This window comes from Mytilus galloprovincialis, chromosome 2 (genome assembly GCF_965363235.1).
Source record: "Mytilus galloprovincialis chromosome 2, xbMytGall1.hap1.1, whole genome shotgun sequence".
Classification (NCBI taxonomy): Eukaryota; Metazoa; Mollusca; class Bivalvia; order Mytilida; family Mytilidae; genus Mytilus; species Mytilus galloprovincialis.
The window spans coordinates 28,422,369-28,440,070 of record NC_134839.1 but is presented as its reverse complement, the minus strand read 5'-3'; positions in this window follow the sequence as shown (position 1 = coordinate 28,440,070).

The window sequence follows — 17,702 nt, the reverse complement described above, 5'->3', positions numbered from 1 at the left end:
GTTTCCCTCAGTTTTGCTTTGTAACCCGGATTTGTTTTCTCTCAATCGATTAATTATTTTTGAACAACAATATACTACTGTTTCCTTCATTGTATCACCCCTACATTACATTTGATGACTGCATAATTCAATCAAACGATATCTATGAAATAGAACCGGTGTTCAATTAGATCCAGTCTCTTAATAATTAAACTTAAAATCTGAAATGTATATAAAAAAGTTAACATAAACCCAAAAATACACCGAATCTGAACTTTAAAAAAATATAAACTTAAAAAACTAAATAGAACTATAGATCAAACAAAAATAAATACATTAAGATAGATTTCTTTTCCTCTTGTTTGTTTTAAGATTAGTATGCTATGCCTTGTGATATCCCCAATGTTTTTGTTGTTTCTGGTGGTACTTTGCAGTGTCTTGATTGTGTTGAAATCATTTTTGTCAATGTCTAAGTTCAATATTTTTTCTGATTATTTTTTCAATGTGTGTGGTGTGCTGTGTTCTGTGGTATTTGTCAATGAGACTGGGTTTTGTTTTATAATATATGTTAATATATGTGTTGTGTTTTATAATACTTGTAAATGTCTGTGTTGTGTTTTATAATATATGTAAATGTCTGTGTTGTGTTTTATAATACTTGTAAATGTCTGTGTTGTGTTTTATAATACTTGTAAATGTCTGTGTTGTGTTTTATAATACTTGTGAATGTCTGTGTTGTGTTTTATAATACTTGTAAATGTCTGTGTTTGTGTTTTATCATACTTGTAAATGTCTGTGTTGTGTTTTATAATACTTGTAAATGTCTGTGTTGTGTTTTATAATACTTGTGAATGTCTGTGATATTTGTCAATGTTTGTCTATTTCTATGTAAACTTGAACATTTTTGTAAACGGCAGCGACATAAAAACTTAGAAATCCCTGGATTACCCAACAACTTTATTTTTTTTTCACGGAAATAAAGAAATTAATAAGTATTTGATTCCCAAGGCCGTTATACAACAAATTTCAAATTTACATACACCATTTTGGAAGCAAATTTTACAAACAGCTGAGATTGGCAATTTTGTAACATGTCTTATTTCAACTGTTTTGATTGGTCTATTTGTGTCAAAAAGTAGTTTAGCAAAAAAAATCATAAACAACATTTTGGAAGCCCAACGACGATATGTGTTAATGGCTATGCTGTGTTATGTGATGTGTGCTTATGTCTGTTTTGTGATATTTGTAAATGTATGTCTTGTGCTTATTTACAGATTGAAACAGTTATCAGTACAGTAGTAACTGGGGAGACGAAAAATCTGCTCGTCAATGTTTGTCATATATGTTAAAATATGTTTCTGTGTTGTGTCATGTGTACTGTTGTTTGTCTGTTCGTCTTTTTCATTTTTAGCCATGGCGTTGTCAGTTTATTTTCGATTTATGAGTTTGACTGTCCCTCTGGTATCTTTCGTACCTCTTTTAAAGCATAAAATTATGGATGATGTCATATTTCTTGTTGGAAGTGGTAAAAAGCCATTCCAGTTCGTAAAGTAATTTTAGCCAGTATAAGTTCTATTTTCTATACTCTGTTTGAAGGTTCTCTACCAAAGAAGGAGAAATTACTGTACCTGATATTTAGGAAAACACGTTTCGAGTACTACAGCAGTGAGAAATCATAAACGTGTAACAACATTCATTTCTAATACGGGATTTTCTCTGCTTTAATATTGCAATTGTTTTTGTTTGTAACCCGGATTTGTTTTTGTTTCAATCGATTCATGACATTTTGAACAGCGGTTTACTACTGTTGCCTTTATTTACGGTATATAATTAATTTATTTAAGATGTTGAAATATGACATACAGACGTTTGATAAAAAAGAACCAATCAATTTAGACCAAAAAAATAACAGCCAAACAAGCTATGTCAACTTTGAATGTTGCAGATCCAACATCAATTTGAGTACATAATGATTCACAGAAAATGTTTGATTTCAATCACGCCAGAACCCTCAGTGACTGTAAGTTTGAAGTTGTGATAACAAATAATTTACAAGATGAACGCAAATATTGGTATGATTGGCAGTGTTTTTGGTTTAAATCTACTTTAACAGGTAATTAAAGGGGATATCTCTTTTAAACAAACTCTTGCACTAGAAATGTCTTAATAATAAGTTGATTTAGTGTCTCTTATCATCATATATTGATAAGAATATCACATATATATGTTCACAAATGTTGACAAAGGTTTGCTGGATTTGTTTTCTCTCAATCTATTACTGTTACTATCAACTACTGTTGCCTTTATTTTGATATGTCGATAGACTTTATTTTATGTATATCTACTTTGACCAAATAAACATAACATCTGAAAATATGCGAGAGTTATTGTATGCTTCTGACAAATACATTTTGTTCAAAGTCAGAACGGAATGCGAACAACGATTGAAAGAAACCCTTAAAACAAGTCTGATCTTTTGCAAACCCTTCAAACTGCAATTGAATTCAATATGGGAGAGATAAAATTGGAAAGCATAGGCTATATAAAAAAAAATGCTCAAGTTTTTTTAATTTTCGGAGCTAGCCTTGACATTATCCAAAAGAATGCATAAACAAAATCTTAAAATCAAAATATCTCAGCTGCACTGAAACAGATATTGATTCTAGAATGGGCAACCAGTGCACCACCTTATAGAAGCTATCCAAGAAAACTCACATTCTTTCCTAAAAGACCTTTCATTTTTGGTTAGGTGTCCCATGGTTGAAAATGAAGACTTTGTGAATAACTTTATGCCGTTGAACATTTTAAAAGATAAAGCAATTATAAGTATATTTACAGCGCCTTTTACGGATGAAAGGCCATTGTTCAAATTCCAGTTTTTGATAGGACATCATATCATCTAGTGAGGCATCGTTCAGTTAGCAAATCCTTGCAAAATCCAGGTAATCAATTATGCACTCGGAATTCGAGTAGACAAACCTATCTGGATAAAATGGATCATACGTTATGGTAGGTATGGAAATCAGAAGGGTGGATATTATTCGTTTTACAATGGTACTATAGATTTCAATTCTGTTAATATAGACAATGCAATTTCCCATAGGAACTCCCTTTGCGGCTAAAACTCTGACACTTTTACTATTAAGTTTCGTGAAAAATAATATTCCAGAACGGAAAGTTTATATGCAAAATATATATAGGTCAAAATATAGTGCTGTTCGGCATATTTTCAACACGTATATGCCCTGAACGTCTAAGAGTTTAAACTCACCTCCATTTTAGGAAATTCTTAGTATTAAATTTAGGCGCTACAATGTTTTTCTATACTGGTTACATTCCTAAGTGATGTCTCTATGAGATGAAACACAGAGATCATATATGGGAACCAGTACGTTAACAATTAACATTAATATATAAATTTCCCCAAAAGAGGCGTGGTTTGAGAAACAACTGTATTTACAAAGTGCAACCTATAGCAGTTACTTTGCTAAATAAAGCAGGCGAAAAACCATTTGAAACAGAAACTTGTATATCATCAGACGTCTCCTCGAGAAACACACGATGCTCAAATCACCATACCATTTTAATTAAAAGCAAACACATCATCTCATTATTGGTTAAAAAAAAAATATACCTCTTATTTTGGTACGGATTGTTAAACAAGATGCACCAGTAATGATATAACAGTCACGTTTAGAAACATTCCTATTTGGACAACAGGCACTTACACTAATAAAAGGCAAATTGCTTATTTAGCATGTTGCTACACAACACTTATTGTACCAAGTATACAAATAAAAAAAAAAGAGAAATTTTAATTTTCTTCATTCTACGATTTATTCAAGTCCTCGCTAGAGTTAGAATAAACATCAAGCAGTAGTATTATATACGGACTTACATGTTTGATTATATCTTTTTTATGTAACTGTCAAGGGAATAACCTATCAACACATTCCTTTCGTTGCTTATTGAATTTTTATTCACAAAGATCTAAATATTTCACATTTTAAAATTTATGTCAGCAATTATTTCTCAGATCCCGGATGTTTGGGAAAGCTGAGATGTCTAATCATATTTAAAAGAATATTTTCATTTGAGCATTTAAAATCTGTCTCGATGTGATATACATTTACAGAAAGAATTTGACCTATCGCCGTGTTGACCCAATTTGTAATGTCAACATACATGTAATCTTTACTAAAATTACAGTGCAGGTACACTAAAACAAACTAGTGACCTCAATAAAAATAGTTATCGTAGTTCGATTTTAAATTAGTATAATTTTATACCGGGCCCGGTAGCATACACTTTGAAGAGTGTTTATACTTAGAAAAAGAGCAGGTTAAAACCTTTAAGGATGTACTTAGGTGAGGTTGGGTGAAATTAAAGTTGATAATGTAAGCTTGTACAGAATTCTTTCAGGATAAGAATAAGCTAAAAATATTGATAGGTCATGGACCTCCTGTTCGAGATGTTTGAGATTTAAAATATGGCGGGAAAAGGCTGACTCAGACTTTTTCCTTACAATTGCATTGGTATAATTTGGGTTTCAAAACAAAAGAAAGAATATCAAGAATCTTCTAAAACTTTGGTAAATGACCTTTCATTAGCTATTAAGTCTTATATGAAAAAGTAAATTAGTGTTATGGGGCAAAATATTTTACAATTCCTTGTATTGTATGGAAAAACACCAACAGGAATCCGAACATTTGACACGAACTCCAAAACCTCACCTAAGTACATCCTTAATACGTGATTAACCCAAACATCAAGTGTAACACGAGATAACAAGGTAATTGTTATATTTTTTAAAGTCATAAGAAACGAGTGACTGGTGAAAAATAATGTTCATCCAATTCTTGAACCAATGCATGTATATATCATAAACTTAGTCCTCTGTGCACGATTTTACCATTTTTTACGCAAATATATCGTATAATCCTCAATTTTTTTTCTATCTGTCTGTCATGATTTAACAAATATGGCTACTCATTAAATGCCGTGTTTTGAAGCCGAAGTTTACCGATTGTCACCTTATAGTAAATAATCAACAAAAAGCATGGGCATTAAGCACGTGTTTAACATATACAATCAGGTAATTGTTTATTTTTATGACAGATTCATGCGTATTGCTATCACCGGATTTTTACGAGGAGGGTCACGCTTAGGTCACTATGCATACGGAAAATATGTCGGCGAATTGCTTCCTGGCAGCAAGCAATTAAAAATAAGTAAACTTCTTCTAAATGTGGACAAATTAAAGAATTTTCCTCAGAAAAAAGTATATGTACATAAGTTGTATAATGAAAACCATCCATTTAGTTTTAAAAAACATATGCATACTTTTTTTTATTTTGAGGTTTCATACGACTTTAACTTGTATTTGTCAATGAAATAACCACCAAACCAAAATTAAAAGAATGAGGCGTATTGTTGACAGTGAGATCCAAATGTATCAATTGCCAATGGATGGAGGTGTATATTTACCAATTAGATAACAATCCTCCAATACCTAAGGGAGACAGTGAAATAACAACAAAAAAGAGTCCAAGTGAGATATCTATACATCAATGACAAAAGGAAGTGATATAACCATCAACTGAAAACTAAATAGAAGCGGTATTTATTCGTGGTTAGAACTCAATTCAATACACCAAAGGATGGAGGTGATTATTTGACAAATTAATAACTATCCACAAACTAATAATTGGAGGTGGAAAACATTTTACCATTGAGATGACTATCCATCAAAGACTTAAAGTAATTGGTAAAAGTTTTGCAAGTGCAATGCTCATCAACCAAATACTAAAGGAAGTGTTAAAAGTTTGACCACTTAGATGGCAATTCCATTAACGACTAAAAGGAGGTTGGAAAAGTTTTGCCGTTGATCGATGAACATATCCACCAAAGACTAAAAGGAGGCGGGGAAAAATTTTGCCACTGAGATTGCCGTTCACGAAAGAATAAAAGGAGGTGGGGAAAGTTTTGCCACTGATGTGGCCATTCAACAAAGTCTTAAAGGTGGTAAAAGTATTGCCAATGAAATTACTATCCATCCAAATTTAGAAGAAGATGGAAAAAGTTTGCCAGTAAGATGACTATACGTTTTAATGAACTAAACTAAAGACTAAAGGGAAGTGGAAAAAGTATTCCAGTGAGAGGACTATCCACCGAAGACTAAAGGGTTTGGATTGTTGTCAATGAGATAAACATCAAGCAATGTCTAAAGGGAGGTTGCCATAATTTTGCCGATGAGATGACTATCTTCTGAACGAACAAATGAGGTCAAGATATGTTTGCCAGGGATTTTCATTAATGACGAAACGATATCAACATATTTACCCTTATATGTCATGATCTAATTATATACTAGTAAAACTACTCGTGCATTGTTATTTTGCTTAGTTTTGCGCTTAAGGATGTACATCTTTGAGGAGCAAAAAAATTCTAGAATTAATCTTTTTTTCTAAACCTGATTTTTGGTTTATATGACTGTAAAACAAATAATTGTTGAAGAAAAAATCATATGGTATTGCGCTTCTTTTTTTGCTATGCCCTCTGAAACAACCCAATTTTGATGATTTTTCCATTTTTCATCAATTTTTACCCATTTTTGGCTATTATCGTGAACAAATCAAAGTTCCATAATTAATTAAACTTTTTTTTCATACTCTCAATAACGATGAAGGGGACCAATCTGAATAAATTCAACGAAAACAACTATAGGTAGGTGTTAATATAAGAAAGTTTGATCATATGTTGATACTTTTTCGTGTCAATTACCATGTTGTCAATTTTGGAAATTTGTGATTTTTCTCTGTTTATAGAACAAAATGCATATTTTCTAAACTTCCTTGTTATAATTGATTGAAAAAAATACACATCTATGAAATTTGAAAAGATAAAGTTATATAGGATGTTTATGTTTCGGGTAAAATAATTTTTTGTACCCCTGCCCCATTTTTCTCAAAATTTCACTCAAAAAAACTGACTCGATTAGTAATTAAATTTGAAAATTTCATTCCTTAAAAACTACTTATTGGAGATACACAATGCTTTCACAGAGTCAAATTTGAATATGATTATTATCAAATTAATTGCTATTTTCCACTTATATCACATGTTTTGGAAATATTTCTGGAACGAGATTTCAATGAGACTGAACGAGACTGAAATGTCAGAAGAAATCATCCTTAAGACACGTAAATCAACCATGGAATATGTGCATTTTTCTTTCCTGAAAAAACGCTGCAAACGTAGATTCATATATCTTATTTGTATAACAGACACACTCATTAAAAAAATATATAAATCTGACATTATCAAAAGGCTTAATGTATTAATTGACAACATATTTGTTACGATTGCAGAGTATATTTTCAAAAAAAAAAACAATCGGCATTCCAAGGATAAATTATGGTGTTCTTCTTCTTGTCTAATTTAATTGTGTAATATGTATTCTACAAGGCATAACTATAAGTTCCAACATATGCCTCTCATTATATAATACAAAGTCAGGTGATATCGTTGAGATGTCGCGTACTGTGTTGGTGATAATACGACGTTGTGCTTTCCAGTTCGCTTTTATTGCATTTGTTCGAAGTTTCGGAATTGATAACTATATACATGTATATCCAGGTGTAATGATAAGTCGTTATCCTAAGGCTATTTTTTTCTTATTTTTTCTGTACACTTAGCTTTCATTTTTTATTACCATGCATTGTCAAGCTTGGTAACTCATAATTATTTGTCAGTAACTAAATGGACGATGCTGTCCCATACTGAGCCTTCTGACCTTGTTTGTTTACATTTAAATTTCAATGGCGTCAAAATCACGTGATGTCGATTGGTTCTACCCAATCAAATAGTTCTACTGTCAATTAGGGGATTTTCCAGTCTACGGCAATTACGTTATTTCTTTGTGGGAGATTGCTTCAAAATAGTTTGCAATAATTTTGGGTTTTATTCAACAGGAAAACTCTTTTTTTGCCATCCCTTTTGACATCAATGGAATTATGTATGAATATTTATCTACAGTCATGATGGTCAGAATATCGAACTTTTTATAATGAATAAAAAGAAAATTCTATGAAAAATAAATGTAAATTATTTTTCATTAACCTACTCTATATTCCTGTACAAAATTATGTCATGGGCATCGTTTTTTCAATTAGTTTTTCTTTCATTTTGGTTGGGTTTTTTTCGCGGGAAAATCGCGAAAGACGTAAGGAGCATGTCATTTTAAAATTCCTAAAAATACGATTCGCTTGACCTGTATTGCCTGCCACAAGATTGATGACGCTGAATGGAATGTACACAAAGCAATGGAGGCCGGAAGTGGGATTTTGTGAAGTTCTAGAATGTTTTTAGACATTCGGAAGTCGGGATTGAAACGGGCATTAGAAATTTGGCATTTTTTAGCAATAATTGAGAACAATGAAAACTTACCTTCAGAAATATTTTTTTTATTCAAAAGTGCAGAAAAAACGTATTCTACATTGTTTTTCTACGCCGGAAGTAGCGTAGTGACGTCAATGCGGAGTTTCCCCGTGTGTTAAGTTCAAACACAAATACCTAACGAACTGACAAGATGACGATTTTAGACTACGGTAGGATATATCTATGCAACCGCCCGAAATGTATGAAATATATAAATAGATTTAAAAGTACATGTACATGCAACTTTGTATTCTCGGGGAATCAGAGCATAATAGACAAATGTGACCAGTATAGTTGCACAAGATTGTATCTTAAACACTTCTTATTCAATCGCTTTATACAGGCTATTTTAGGTATAATGGATGATATCCTAGTTTTAAAGGAAAAGGGATAAACAAGCTAGTTTTCAATAACCCTTGCATTCTTTAAGAAAAGTCATTTCATATAGGTCTCTTGTATTTGTATACTGTATTAACTGCATTGCTGAAAGTGTTGTTTATTATTTGTTATTTAAGATATGTTTTACTGGTATTTTTCAATTCTTCAATTTAGGTGGATTCATGGTTCATCGCCATCTTGGGTTAAATTATCGCAGTACACAGTCTAGTTATTTACCCAAAATATGCAAATTTGTAGACAGTTGTATAAAATTGTATTGGTTATACTGTTTATGTATATGAAAAAAACTTGCTGATTATTGCATTATCAAAAATATTTAAACAAATACCAAACATTTGTGCTTTAGCATCATTTTTTTCAACTAAACAATTTAAGAGGAGAGAACTCTTTTGATACAAAATCTATACAGGACTGATAGAGATTTTTTTAATTTTACTTGTAGCAAGAAAACAAGTTCGGTGACACCATTTTTTCTTATCATTTTCTTAAAACATATTTTAAAAACAATCTTGTCACAATTTATTTAAAAATTCTTTCTTATAGCTTTCTTTTTATGCACATAAATGTGTTTTTCATGACCAATCTGAACAAATTTAGGTTTACAACGCCTCATAGCTTAAAAATAGAACGGTGATCCATCCTTTTTATCATATTTTTGAAAAGAGCATACTAAAAATCTTGATTTTGATAAAGTATAAGAAAATTCTATCTCGAGAATCATACACCTATGATCTACCTTAAGCAAAAAGCAAAATCCCTAAAAACTCCAAGAAAATTCAAAACTGAAAGACCCAAACCTAATGGCAAAACCAGAACCTCAAACACATTAAACTCATCAACTCATAGACAACAACCGTCACATTCCTTACTTGGTATAGGCATTTTCTTATGTAGAATTTTTAAATGTTTCAAAAATAAATGTACAGAAAATCAAAAACAAGAGTTCATTTGAAGTCAACTGATCTTTTGTCTATCTAATGCCAATTGATTCATTTATGTTTAGGGTAAGATTCAATGCAAAATTAACAAAAGATTGAGATATCAAATCTGTATTATTCGCACAATTTTTTAGTGTTGAATGATGTTCTACTTATGGGTATGTGAAAAATAGAAATGTAAAATCTTCAATTTGTGCTGTTAAATTTCTCCCAATTTCCGAAATCTCATGACCTTATGAATGAAATAAAATCAGGAAAATTTGGCCTTATTTTTTTCTTTTTATTGCAAGATTAAATCGTCTCATTTGACTATACTAAACCAAGTAAAACGAAAAAAAAAAAACTTACCAAGCACATAAATATATAACCCAGGCGTGACTGAATATCTTCTGTTGTAAAGTTTTAAGAGCTGTGTCATATCAAGGTAAATATGACTATTGTTTCACTTGTTTATTCATTCCTTTTAAGTAGGACTAAATGTGAAAATGTTGGCCCATAAAATATTATGACATACAGTACTGTATATTCAAATGGATCATAATTTCATTTCATGATAATGTAAAAAATAGGTCCTGTATAATGCGTTGGCCATATATGTCGGATACAATACTGCTGAGTCATGGGTGTCATGGGAAGAAAAAATCTCAAGTTACATTAAAAAAGTCATTTAATCGGAGAAAAAACCAGATGTTTTACGTTAAGCCTTACAAACTCAATATTGTCTCCCGCGCAACTACTGTTTTGCAAACAGTTGAAAATGCGTATCAGATACTTTTAGATAGAATAATAAAAGCTGGGTTGATTTTAAATACATGTGTGGTATAAAATGTGAAACATATCAAATCACGTGACTATATTTTTTTGGATTGATTCACGAACCTGTCCGCGATATAGATGCTGTTCCCTCACTACATAATTCCAAATATTGTGAACTATACCATCGAGCTAGAGATAAAGAATGCAACAGATATAGTTAATTTTTCCTCATAACAGTTATCAAAGGTGCCAGGATTATAATTTAGTACGCCAGACGCGCGTTTCGTCTACATTAGACTCATCAGTGACGCTCATATCAAAATATTTATAAAGCAAAACAAGTACAAAGTTGAAGAGCATTGAGGGTGCAAAATTCCAAAAAGTTGTGCCAAATACGGCTAAGGTAATCTATGCCTGGGTTACTTGACTTACATCTATAAATTGACTATGAGGGTCGTTTAAAATATTTTACGGACGCCATCACGAGTTGGTTGACCGTTATGGAATATCCGTTTTACATATGATATAGAATATGTTCTTTAAGTTGTACAAACAATCCTGTTCCCTTTCCATGTATGTGACATAACGAATTATACCATTTACCTGGTTTGTAATTGCATGAACAACACGACGGGTGCCTGACCTTCCAGAGCACCTGAGATCAAACCAAGTTTTGGTAGGATTTGTGTAGCTTAGTCCTTAGTTTTCTCTGCTATGTCTTGTGTACTATTATTTGTCTGTTTGTCTTTATTTATTTAGCCATGACATTGTCAGTTTATTTTTGATCTGTGAGTTGAAACTTGAATGTCACTCTGGTATATTTCGCTCCCCTTTAGAAGTATATTAACGTATAATTGAGGATCTACTTACGTCCAAACTATGAATTTGTTACGAAATTTTATGTGTGCATCTTTTTTTTAAGTTGGACTAGTGATAGTTGATAAAATACTGCATTATATAATTTGATGAACAGACGGTTAGATTGCGATTTTTGAAAATACTATTTTTATTTATCGGGCCGGTTTAAGACTTATTGTAGATACTTGAACTAGACATCTATGTGTCTTTGGATAATTAATTTCGTCGGGTTGCTGTCTCAATGTCTCTTGAATAGGAACTCAGAACACCAAGCTTTTTTACCAGTCAACAATAACACTGAGATCATCCTCAGTTCTTATGTTAAAATTTATGTTGCTCAGTATCCATTTTTATGTGGTGTTAATCTATTCGTCGTCCAACGTTTTATTCCTAAATATTCAGACCCATTTTTTTGTTTATTTTGTTGGCGCCATAGGTCTCTTTGTGCGATTTTCACTGCGCTTTCTCATAACTGCTTGTTCAAAATATATTTATGTTTAACGAACATTGTAACATTAATTTCTTCTCCTTTTCATGATTCAAGATACCAATCAATGTAAAACATGTGTTATCTGTGAAGAGGACGATTGAAATATATAGAATCAGTGTGGGCTCAAGTAAAAAATGCAGGAGAGGATGAAAATATGATTAAATATGCGATGAATAATGAACCCTTCCTACATGTATGAGATATAATAATAGATTTAAAAGTACATGTATATGTAACATTGTATTATCAGGGAATCAGAGAATAGTAAATAAATCTCACCAGTGCAGTTGCACCAGATTGTATCTTTAAATTACTTCGTATGCAATTGCTATATGAAGTCTATTTTAGGTACCATGGATGATGTCCTAGTTTAAAAGAAAAATGGAAAAACGAGCTGCTTTTCAATTAACACTGCATTCTTTAATGTAGTATTAAAGAAGTGGCATTTTAAATACATCTCTTTTGATTTGTATACTGTAACAACTGCATTATTGTCGTCTTTTATTTGTATTTTACGATATAGTTTATTGTTGTTCTATTATTTCCTAATAAAGTAATTTTGAAATGTTTCAGTAATTATCTCAAAAGTGAATTAAGGTTTATTTCCCCTTTCTGTAGCCATCTTTGTACGAATTTTCAAACTTCAATTGTATCAAAACTACAGATATAATAAATAATAGCGATAGGCCATTTTGTACATATTCTAAGGGGAAACTTGATGCAGAGCATTATTTTTTACTGTTTCATTGCATTCAATAGAAAAAGAGTACTTTGAGGCAAATAAACCAAGATTTTTATAGAAAATCCACAGCCTTTAATACAGATATTTATGTTATAAAATTTGAAACATAGATTACTCACTTGCTTTTCTATGTTGTGCTAGTGTTTATTTTTTACAAAAAGTCCTAACCAACCTGGAAACTCCAAAATGTGTCGTGCTGAGTCACTAAAATCGAGCGCACCCTAAAAGGTGTACTTGATTTGGTCCATATTTTTATTTGTTGTAACCAATAACTACATTAACTAACTTGTTTAAAGGAAATCAATGCTAGCACTGCATGCAATAATCATATATCTATCAGTCATCAAATTGTCAAATATGAGAGTTCAAGGATAAAGGCTGTGGGTTTTCTATAAAATTTCCTTATGTTTAGCATTGAATCAACACAAGGGTACATAATCCTTAACAGCACATCCAAAACCAGAGTTTCATTGAAGCTAAATGATCTTTAATACCAATTGGTTCATGTATGTGTAGAATGCGATTCGATGCAAGATTAAAAAAAAGTTGAAATATCAAAACTGTAATCACAAATATTTGTAGTGTTGAATAACGTTCTACTTTCATGATATGTGAAAGATAAAAATGTAAAATGTAAACTGTACTATTAAATTTCTTTCCGATTTCAGAAATTGGATGACCTTGTGAATGAAAAAACATCAGGAAAAAGTGGTCTTATTTTTTCTTTTTATTGCAAGATTAAATCTTTTCATTTGAATACACTAAACCAGAGTTATACAAAAAAAAGATGTGACCAAGCACATAAATAAATTACCCAGGCGAAACTATCGAATCTCTTCTTTGTTCAAGTTTTAAGAGTTGTGTCATGTCTAGGTAAATAAAACTATTGTTCAATTTGAACATTTGTTTGTTTAATACTTGTAAGTAGTACTAAATGTAAAAATGGTGGTTCATTGTAATATATATATGACATACCTTTAAATTGATCATGAAATATTTCATGATGATCTTTAATATACGTCAAATATAATGCGCTAGTCATACATATCGGAAAACAATACTGATAAATCATTGGTATCATGGAAAAAAACAATCTCACCTTACATAAAAAATAATAATCATTTAAACAGGGCAGCTGGATCATTATTTGAACACTAACAAACTCATTATTGTCCTCCGCGCATGGCGTTAAGAAAGGGGGGATTTAAATACAAGGCTTCCGTCTGGTCTTGTTTAGCGCACAATTCTTGCAAGATTTTTTTATGAAACTTATATCAAAGGTTTATATCAGCAATTGTTCAACAATTACTGTTCATCAATGCTTTTATTTAAAGAGAAATGCCACTTGGAAATATAAATTATATGAGAAATTGCATTGTTATTGTTATCATATGTACAATTCTTGCCAGAATTTAATGAAACTAATATCATAGGTTTATATAAGCAATGTCTTTGAAAGTTTTGAAAATCAGTGCTGATCACATTTTTTTTTTAGTTAGTGCCCTTGTACCTTTCACGATTTTCACTGAATAAGGTATACAAACAATTTTGGGGGGTTATTATTTTAGCGTATTCAACATTCTTATCAATACCTTTGCATGTGTACTTTTAAAATTGCGGATAGTGTTTTGGCGATTTTGTTGTTTCCGCGAAAATCAGCAAGAAATCTACGACCCCCGAAAAAATCCGCTATACAGTATGTGCAACGCTGAGGACATTGATACTTTTCTTTTTGTTAATATGGTCTTAAATGCAGTGAAACTGCTTTTAACATCGAAGAGGGGGGGCAAGGGGTTTAACTGTTATGCTGTTATGGGGCAATTTAATTCTTTGTTATCTGTTATTTTGAAAATATATTTGCTGTTAGCTGTTATTGTCTTATTCTTTGTTAGCTGTTATTGGGCTATTAGTTTTTTTTGTTATCTGTTATTGTGATAATGTATTTCCTGTTAACTGTTATTGAAAATTGGAATGTTAGCATTTTTTTGACAGTCAATATTCGGTATAAATAGAAGATCATTGGACATTGGGGTCTACCACTACTGTTATGTTTGTCCCGTATTCAGAGAAGGATTCCATAAACATTTACCCATCACAGAAGTGAGGTCCAGGACAATTCAAGTATATCTTATGATTATCCTTTGTAATAAATTCCATTTTTTAATGAATGTGTATTTAGAATTATCTTAATTTTTTGTATGAGAATAATGTTCCTTGTTTCCCGTACGAACATTTAAATTAAAACAATTCTTAATATGACAAAAAGGAAAACATATGGACAGGAATATCTGACAAGGATCTCAATTAAGGACTAGGTCTTAACAACCAGTTAACCTTTTATATAATATGGTACTTAGACTCAGCTCTGTGATTCTTTTCAAAGCAGAACCAAATGCATTGTACAATGAAAGTTCCAACCATGTACTTGGGTCCGAAGCTGCACATAACTCATTACAAAAGATTTCTTTCGTTTCAAGCCATTGTTTCCCTACTAAACTATGTATTCTACTTACTAGTACACTTGGTACAATCAAAAACCTCAGCTGATAAAAAATTGTTCAAATAAGGCCTTTGAAAATAGTGGAATAAATTGGTTTTGTAGTGTCAAAATTCGTTCGAAGTACTTGATAAATTGCAAGCTTATAATTGGTGCTTTTGATTTTGCTACCCTATATACCCATTTGCCTCATAGTCTTATTAAGAAAAATTCACACACCTCATTAAATGGTCATTTAAAAAAAGTCAGAATATTCAAACTATTTTATGTCATTTTTTTTAATTAGCAACAAAGGGAGCTTCAGTCAATATATATAAACAATACACCAACGTTTCATGAGAACTGCTGAAAGCATTTTTGAGTTATTTTTGAAAACTAGAAAATACCACCTTTTTGTAATGAATAAAATCCCTTAACTCAATAACATAAAATCTAAAATCAATAAAAATCGAAAGGGAGTTTACAACAATAGATATAAACATTTCAGCAAAGTTTCATGAGAACTGCTGAAAACATTTTTGTGTTAATGTCTGAAAACTGGAAAATCCCCCCTTTTTATTTAATAAAACCCGTTAACTCGGAAACGTAAAATCTAAAATTTATAAAAATTGAAAGTGACCTAGCTCATGTTAATAGATATAAACAATTCACCAAAATTCCTTGCTTTGTGAAAGCATTTTTGAGATATTATCAGAAAACTGAAAAAAAACAACAATTTTATTGAATAAAAACTCATTACCCAGAAACTTAAAATCTAAAATTTATAAAAAAAAAATAAAACAAAAAGGGAGCTCACGTCAATAGATATAAACAATTTCCCAAAGTTTAATGCAAATTGGTTAAAGAGTTTTTGAGTTAATGTCCGACATGTTGACAACAGACGGACAACAGTATACCATAATACGTTCCGTAAACGAGCGTATAAAAAAATATTATAATATATTGAGTAGTAATTTAAACACATTCTAGATACATAAATTAATACTAAAAACATAGTCATAGAAAAGGGAATGCATTACAAAGGATTATATCCGTAATAAGAAATACTGATTTGTCAAAGACCGAATTATTTTAATATTTCGTTTACTGTTATCTGTTTTTGTCCATTTTAATTCCTTGTTATCTGTTATGAGCCAAATCAATTTGCTGTTTTGCTGTTATTGGGACCCCCTTGTCCCCCTCATCGAAACGTGTTATATGGGGGCAAAGAAACTATTGTTTGGCAGAGACTGAAAAAATGTGTTGAAAAAAGCTGGGTAAAGGTTAACTACAGGTGTGTTATTATAGTTGATTCAAATACGTATAAATATGAAACATATTAAATCATGTGACTATATTTGAAATGATTCACATACCGTAACAGAATACTTACGTATAGTTTAGGACTTATTAAGATTAACGTTAAAACTATGGATTCATTTCGAATTTGATTTTCAGATCTTTTTAAATTATATTGATAAATGTATAACGGTTATATTGCAGAATTTGGAAAATTTTATTTTTATTCATGGAATTTTTTGGGTCGATTTTGAGCTTTGGTATAGTGTATATAGTTTAAGTATAACTCTGTGTGTCTTTATATAGTTTTTGTCATCTGGTGGCTGTTACAATCTGTCTTGTATAAGATTTCAGGACACCGACCTCATTTCCCATGCAACAATAACTCTGAATGAACACACTACATGCATTTAAGTTACAACAAAAAACGAACTGATTCATGTTCTATTAATTTTGCACTTAGAATATTTTAATGTAAAAACAAAATCGAAAGTTAGTTGGGATAGGTCGTACTAATTTGTTTGTTGGTTTTGAGTTTTATTCATGTGTTATGATTTGTATGTGGTTTCTTAAAATCAAGCAGAATTCCGTTACAATTAGAATGAAATTCAAACTGTGTGGCTGTGGCCATTGATTGACATATTAAATTCATCCATTGACTGGGACAATTTACGTGAACGGGTGTCTGTAACGACCACTGTTCACGATGTACCTACGATAGACATTCAAACTGTGGGGTCACCAAAGGTTTCTTACCGCCTTTAACTATAAAATAATTCGACAAATTAATCAGGAATAACCTTTATGTTTTGATTTATATAATTGATATAAATCAAAACATCGTGTTATTTCTGAATATTTTTCGAATTACTTTATTAAGGTGTTGAGAACCTTTGGTGACCCCATAGTTTATGTGTCTTTAAAAAGTACATAGTTAGCAGTGGTCGTTACATACAAACGTTCACCTAAATTGTCCCAGTCAATGGATGAATTTAATGTGTCAATCAATGGCCACAGCCACACTGTTTTGAATTTCATTCTATATAATATATAATATGTTATACCAACTGAACTCCCTTATAACACGTCACGGAAGGGATGATTATTATTAATTTCTCCGTGCGACAAAAGAGATGATTTCAGCCTCCCAATTGTGAACTTTCCATTTCTATGTAGCAACATTCCAGCAGCGCCTGCATACGGAGTATATATCTCCAAATTGAAACGATATTCCCGGGCTTGTATTTCCTATCATGCTTTCCTTGATAAAGGGTTGCTACTCACAAGGAAGATATCAAACCAAGAGTTCCAAATGGTGAAGTTGAA